The sequence below is a fragment of the Limulus polyphemus genome, unplaced genomic scaffold (genome assembly GCF_000517525.1).
Source record: "Limulus polyphemus unplaced genomic scaffold, Limulus_polyphemus-2.1.2 Scaffold209, whole genome shotgun sequence".
In the NCBI taxonomy this organism is placed as follows: domain Eukaryota; kingdom Metazoa; phylum Arthropoda; class Merostomata; order Xiphosura; family Limulidae; genus Limulus; species Limulus polyphemus.
This window is the reverse complement of record NW_013665819.1, coordinates 453,010-461,659: the sequence shown is the minus strand read 5'-3', so window position 1 is coordinate 461,659 and position 8,650 is coordinate 453,010.

The window sequence follows — 8,650 nt, the reverse complement described above, 5'->3', positions numbered from 1 at the left end:
CGACATTAATTACTTGACGACCTAATATTAAGTTTGAAACCGAAAACAATTAGTTATACAGGACTGTCTGCATCAATTTATTAAGTGATTTTAGTTCTTAACTTTAAAGCTACTTTTTAAACGATTTTAGTTTTCTTTTGATTATCAGTTTTTAATAAAAAGCTAATCCCTAGATATTTTTATGTAAGCATAAGAAATGCGATCATTTGTGTGTAACAATTTCTGCAGCTGTTATCTCTAGGCTGAAAGCAAAACTGAGAAATGTGATTTAACTGAATCTTTTACTAATATTTGTGAATTGTTTCAGATTAGGGCTGTATATTGTTATAAAAGAATATTTTGTCATGATTAAGAGCTATAATTAATGTGATCTCGAATTTGCACAGTTTAAGATTAAATGATAACTTTAATTACGGCTAAAATAAAAGATAAATGAAATAAACAGAGTTAATAACAAACAAATTTTCACTAGAACTCACACAACTTCGTCCGGTTAGCATAGTTTCTAATGAAATGAAAGCGTCTTGGTTAGTGGCGCCATCTGACATAAAGTAACTCACAGTAACACTCAAATGACAGAAAAAATGACAAAAGGTTTCATCCTTTAATTTTTTTCTGTTAATAAAACAAATGTTGTATACATTTCTTGAATAACTTTTGATTGTTAATTCGGTGAGATTGACTAAACAACAGTGTTATATTAAAATTCACAACCGTATTCTTTTATTCTGGAGCTACTGTAAAATACCCTTATAATTATTATACAGTCCACTGAACAATGACAAAAGTCCCATTTCATACTATTTAAAGATTTTGTTTGAACTTTATATATATTCAAGTTTCTCTATATTTACTTACGGCTTTTGTTAGCATTGTCAAAAGTAATCAAATTATATTTTAGCATTTAGTAAGAAATGGACTACAGTGCTTGCGAAATATCTAGGTATTGGTATATTCAACTTCAACAGCAGGTTATGCGATTTATGATCTAAATAGCCCTTAGAATTCAGGCACAGAAATCCCTAATTTAGAACTGCTGGCCAGAAGCAAGGCAAACAATTAGTAATACCCACTGTTTATACCACAAGTCTTTACTGAATAGAAGAATTGAATGTCACAGCTGAAAGTGAGATGCTCAGATGGCATATTGCGACTCGAATCTTCGACCTTCCGAAACGCAGCCCGATACAGTACAACTACTAGGATCACTATTGACTTATGAGATATAAATACGATACTAACTGCAAATACGTTATCTTATAAATAGCCTGCCAGTAAGTAAAGTAAAGAGACACTCACTGCAAACAAGAATATAGTTTTATTAAATCAATAAACAAATATGAAACAAATGGTACAAGATTGCCATTATTATTTAGTGTATTCTGTCCTTTACAATATTTAAAACAGAAGCGCAGTTACACATCATATTTACAAGAGCTTAAATATGGGCCTGTGAGTTAATTCCCCATCTTTGGTGAAAAACTTGAATGAGGATGTTTACTGGAGGTTGGTTGTTTGGAACCCTTTTGCAAGAAACTACCAAGAATGGACCACATATGCCGTGAGAGAGTGATAATATCCTGACCTTACACGTCTTTAGACTCGGGCTGAATGTGTAAGGACCCCATCTGGCATCAAAACTGTCTTGTTTGGTAAGTTTGCCATTGGTGTGCACAGGGAGAAGGACCTGCTCTGAATTGCGATGTATTGAGCAGCAGTGACCGACTTTTCACACACAACCAATTATGATCGTTCACCTGCCGAAATTACACATTTACTGCTTGTAAAAATTTCACTGGAAGTTCCTGAGAGGATATTCACCAAATCTAGGTGTGCCCACTTTTGAGAATTGTGCAAACCTCGACTCATAGGAAAAAATATAGTGTTCCAAAAAACAGGACGGTGTAATAGCATCTGTGATGCCCACTTCTGTAGACTTATGGTATTGCCTGGAGTGAGGAGTGACTTCCGTCTAGCTACTCTACCATTGTAGCCCATGTGATTAATATAACTTTATATAGAATTGAGTCACATTTGCACCTGTCCTGCAACACTAGTGGCCGTGAGCAGTATTCATTCTCCACACATTTCCTCACAGCACAAAGAGTCCGTTCTGTTAGTTTTAGCTAAGGGTTGGCAGAAAGTGTCGTTGTTAACGTGACAAGAGCAGAATTGTTAACCGATTTACTGTAGACAGTGATATTACAAGTGGCATGGTGATTCTTTAGTGACTTTGACCCTTTACCTCAGTCCACTTTATGACATCGTGATCCATTCGTTCGTGGCATGGCTATTATACGTAATGGTTACTTGCATATAACATTAATATTACATCTTAATGCTTTAATATTAGAATGTTTGAGCTGAACTAACCACATTGATTTAATGCCACAGCTTGTGAACAAAAGAACTCCGTATATAAGATAGTCTTTTGATTCACAAAATAAGGCCTGAAATCAATGGGGTTAGTTCTACACAAAGGCACATGAAGTCATGGAAGAAGTTGATTTCTATTCACTGGAGTGTCTACTTATTTATTTTTTGGTATTCTGTGTATTCTGAAGCACAGACAAGACTTTAAAGTTGCTTGGGCACCACCAGGGCATGCTCACTTTGTAGAGAGCGCCTGGTCTGGTTCCTTTGTATGTATTTATGCAGAATGTGTCCGAGTTTGTGGCCAAAAGAATTTATAACGTTCTGGAATTGAATTGTAGTAATTGCATCAAACAACTCGCCAGATTACCTGTTCAACATAATGGATAATGCAGTGTTACAAATTAATATACACTTAATTATGTACCAAAGTATGATTCCGTCCTCTTGTTGATTATTCTCTCCCCTCTTCACATTTCGCACCACTCCTACTGAAACAAACTAATGTATTTCGTTTCCGTTCTTTTACAGGTTGGGCATTTATGTTCGCTCGCTCGGATATTGGCCCAGAGCAGGCCTTGTTTAGCCAATGATATTAAATCTTTAAATAATCATGACTAATCATGGTACTAGCTAATTTTTAAATAGTCATGACTAACCATGGTACTACTACTCTGTAAATAACTATGATACTAACTAGTCTACAAATAACCAAAACTAACTATGGGCCTCGCTAGTCTATAAATAACCAAAACTAACTATGAAACTAGCTAGTTTATAAATAACCAAAACTGACTATGGATCTAGCTAGTCTATAAATAATCAAAACTAACTATGGGCCCCGCTAGTCTATAAACAACCAAAAATAACTATGGAACTAGCTAGTCTATAAATAACTAAAATAACTAAAACTAACTATGGACCTAGCTAGCTATAAACTAACCAAAACTAACTATGGACCTAGCTAGTCTATAAATAACCAAAACTAACTATGGACCTAGCTAGTCTATAAATAACCAAAAATAACTATGGAACTAGCTAGTCTATAAATAACTAAAACTAACTATGCAACTAGCTAGTCTATAAATAACCAAAACTACCTATGGATCTAGCTAGTCTATAAATATCCAAAACTAACTATGGACCTAGCTAGTCTATAAATAACCAAAACTAACTATGGAACTAGCTAGTTTATTTGTTTATTTGTTTTATATTGTGCTATTTGCTGTGTCCACCGCGGAGTACTGAACCCTGAATTTTGGCGTTGTAAGTAGATTTATTGCTGCTAAACCGTGGGAAAAAACTAAATATCCTACAGCATATACACCTTAATAAAGAAAATGAGACTAAAGTAACACAACAATTCTTTCTTCATGATTAAAATGCATCTACATCATCACTTAATAAGTCTAATATTACAAATGTTCAAAGTGTCCTCTACCGTTATCAAAGTATGCGTTATACACAGAGGTAGAGTTTGTTATACCAAAACAATTTTAGAGCCTTGCTACGTCCATGTTGCCAGCCCGGTCATACTCTATCTGATGGCTGTGCATCATGACAATAGCATTGCAGCGTGGTTTCTATTTTAGAGGTCTCGACTGTAGAGAAATAATATAAAAAGCACTACTTTACTCCACGCTTGCTTTCCATAAGCCATCTAGTATGCGAGGACATCGGTTTACCAGAGATAAATTCAACATTGCGATCGCACTTAACTGACATATCTTCATATGCAACATCGTGAATACCCGTTTTTTTATCCAGCTGCTTGAGGTGTGCAACATTTGTACAGATATATTGTGGAAGAAACTTGTGTACACTCGACTTGTGTCACTTTTCCAGATGCAGATCATTTTTGATTATTATGGTGTGAACGCCTTTTCGAAGCTGGCGAAGCATGACTATAATTAATTATACTGTCATACGACATTAGTTTACGCGTAAAACATTTTTAAACACTACATGCTTAATTTAGTCCCTTAGAGATTTTCAAGAATTAGAAAGGCGTATAATAATAGTATTCCAACTATACTATCTATAGCCATTGACGACGACGCGTTTCTCCCAATCCAAAGCTCACTAGGCCCTTTACGACACAGAAAATGCAGTAGTGGTCGGAATTCTATTTATATATAAGCCATTTGTTGTCGTATAACAAGAATAGTCAATTATAGTCAACCTGGAAAAGGCATTCATACCATAACAATTTTGTTGTAACAAACGGCTTATATAAATAATGTTCCAACCATTACTGTGTTTGTTGTGTTCCAGCCAGCCTGATGAGCTCCGGACTGAACGAAACGCGTCGTCGACAATGGATATGGCCAATATAGCGTGGTACTATTATTATACATTCTTCTAATTCTTGAAAATCCCTAAGGGACTAGACAAAGAATGCAGTGTTGAAAAATATAATAGGCCTTCTTGATTATGGAGTGTACGGTTGCCTGATACACGTGGACGCCTCTTACCAGTGACCTTTGTGTCCGTGTATTCTCACCCGTTATAAGATGCTACACTTTGTTTACCGCGGCTGGAGTACGACTTATTGCAGGTCTCTCTCTGGATGGTACTGGAGCCCCAAGTTGATCTACATTATTTTGTTTTCCGATGTCATTAAGTACAAAGGATATCCAATCTTGGAAATTCTAAATCTCCCATCTGATTACATCTTTATGGTCTGGGTGTATGATTATTTGACCTTGGAAAGCTCTATTACGTACCTTCCCAAAAGTGATAAACTTTCGGTGGCAACACATTATCTACGTAACGACAAACAATTTCAAAATGTAGTTCTGATACATTCTGTTTCATATAACTTTTTACTAGTTGTGACTGTCACGTGAACTTGCTGATTTGCACGTTCATAATCATTTTATTACCACGTACTGAACCCTCTGTAAAAGTCATATGAAATACAACAAAATTGGTATCTTTGTTTGGAAAGGGGGAGGAATTTCCTGTGGCCCATTATCTACGTGAGATGACATTAATAATATTTTGGGTTACATTGTGAAAACAAAGAAGAAAGAAAGAAAGAACAATTATCTTTGAAATATACTAAATATTTGTCTGTTTTTTTTGTTTTACCTTAGAAAAACATTGATCATTACGAAATTAGAAATATAGTATTAAAGTTACAAAATGCGTTAACACACACACATATATATATATATATATATATATCACCTTCAAATCAAAATTAATATAATCAAGAAAGACTATAAAACATTGTTATAATTTCAATATAGATTGTTGATTAAACGATAGATTTTATTAACAACGATTAAAACAACAAACTTATTAGATCATGCTCCAGTAATTCAAGCTTAATAATGAGTCTTGTTCATGTATTATTTCATTCTTTGCACTAGAAAAAAAGAACCTTTTTTAAACCATCGTAAGACTACGGCGTTCACATTAACCAAATAAAATATCTCGTGGCACCGCTAATGATTCGAGGTGCTGGTAATAAAACATTTCTTATTTTGCGGTATATTTAACAAAATTCTGGGTTAAAAATTAAACTTGTACAGTTGAAAACATCGGTTTTTGCTTATACTTAATGACTTAATACACATGGGGGATAAAAAATATTTCAACTAATAAATTTTTTCTACGCATTAAAATTATTCTCTGAATTTTTTTTTACATCAACAATAATTTAGATTAATCATAGAAAATATTTCGTTTAAAAGTTTTAATAAATTGCTGATGCAGTAGGTAAGCATCAAATTGAGTTCTTTTTTTACGTCATTTCTTCAACGATTTTTACATGCATTCAATTCAGTCTAAGAATATAAAAAAATAATTTTATTTAATGGTACCTGCTTCTTAAAAGAATGAAAGAGGGAGTTAGCAGTATATAATAAATGATAAAGTACTTTTAGAACTAGTAACATTAATAAGGTTAATGCAGCATTAATTAAATATTTAACAAACCAAGGTAAACGATAACAATAAATACCCGTTACTAGCGCTCCCAAGCGTCATTGTGGCATATTTTTAGCATGAAGAAACACGAAAAATATTCTTCTCATCGAATAGTAAGTTTATCACGTCAAAAATAAATGGCTCACAATCTAGATTATAGTTTAGAAAGGGCTGAACGTTAAAAAAGGAATTACAATCAATAACACGCATATACGCACAAAGTAAAAAAACAACAACAAAAAATAAAGGTAATAACTTAGGCCTGTTTCTTCTTTTTATCTTACTACTTTCAAAAGGGGAGGCAATTTATTTTCATATAATGCATGATTCTCATAATATTGTAATAAATTCGTATAGTGTTCACATATTTCTATGTCACTGCGACGATATTAATTTAAATATTGCAATACACTTCAGAATTATGCATCTAATGAGACATAAAACAAGGAAGGTTTGGGAAAAGTATGTCGTAATTGAAGCAAATTCTAGACATTTTTTTTAATGTTATTTGCCTTGCCATTATCGCATGAGTTAATAATGATTTCTGTGTCCACTGTATTAATACAAGTTGCATCTTTATGTTATGTAACTCGATTAAGAGGCTTAGTTGGAAATGAAATAAATAAATATATATCCACTATATGTCATACACTACTGCATTTAATTAGACAAAATGACGGATAAAACTGATGATTAAATAAATAGCCATGACGAATATTCCATTCAAATAACACTATTATAGAATAAAGGTTCTGAAATATAACCATCCTTCAGACTGAAGCGTTATCATATATGTTAATACAAATCCTTTATAAGTGTTACTTTCCTTCCTGGAAACCTTTTTATGGACTTTATGTCTACAAAATATAGTTTATCATTGAGTAGAGGATTGAGGAGTCAGTCGAGATGAAAAAAGCTAGATTAGAAAAGACGACTATTTTGTACAATCTAAAACGTTTTAGATAAAATCACAAGTTATATGTATCTTAAAGCTTTTATCGCTCTGTCCCATTCTTTCTCCTTGCAGTTATATCAAACTCTCAGCACATCAGGTTATTTAAAAGATATTCCACAATCTAGTCCAACATTTATGGCCTTTTTGTTAATACTACTAAAGCTTCGAGTCTTTCTAACGACGCATCAAGTTTTTATCTGCAGTCCCACTCCGCCCAGTCAAGCAAGCAAAGCAAATGTGGAAATAGTCTTTACTGCCCTCCAATTTTTTAAACTAATGTACATTTCCACCAGGGTGAGAGAGTCTCATCGTCACCTATGAGGTAATAAGTTGTTGCATTTCTATTTGTGTTAGATAAGGCTTATCGAACATACCATTTGCTACAATCATTGTTTCGAAGACGAACTTCGTCAACCCAATGAGTTAGACTTAAAGAGTAACGTACAAATAAATGTTACTTGGAAAAGTACAGTAGGTTATTACATATAGAAAACATGTTCTAACATTTTGAAATCTCATTTCGTACTTTTCTGATAAGATTCTTGGCAAAGTCTCGGACTATAACGTTAAAAACAATACCAGGTGCTGTTATCGAAAACAGAATACACTTCATAACAGTTGTTTATGAATTTATGTATTACGGATCTTAAAAACAAAACAAAACGAATTCAGTCAGACACAAGGAATTAGAATTTTCAACCCGAACTGTACGTTATGCTCACGTAGGGTATATGGCCAGTCAGGAACTTCTAAGATTTAGGTATAACCATCTCTAATTTTGAAGTCCTAACCAGAGAAAAGGCAGCCCACCGATGTAAGAACAGCTTTGCCAGGCTCTTCGAACCAATTGACGGGGTTTTTTGTCTATTTTTTAAATAATTCTTCCACAGCTGAAAGTACGGACCTGTCGTTACGCAGCCCGAAACGCTAACCACTAGACCAGTACCGACTGTTCAAACACAATAAATTATTGCAACATTAAATAGCATCGTAACTATAAACAGCATCACTCCGTTCGTTGCTTTCTTGAACAATTGTAATTCAAAAATAATTTAAGCTGGGCACAGACTCCCAACTACCGTAGTTTTCGGTGTATAAGATGCACTTTTTTACCCCAAAATTTGATGTCAAATCTGCTTGCGTCCTATACACCGAAGTTATGAATAATATATATGTATGTATACGATATACACAAGCCATGTGTAAATATATTTAAATAGGCATGCATAGTTTAGTTCAATTGAACGTGTTATTTATAACAATTTTAGTTTTTATTTCTTTTAAAACATAACTATTTATAATGCTCCCTAATTAATAAAAAAATAAATTACAGTGAAAGCAATAAAGATTTTGTAAGTTTTGAACCAAACTAAATAACAGTAAACC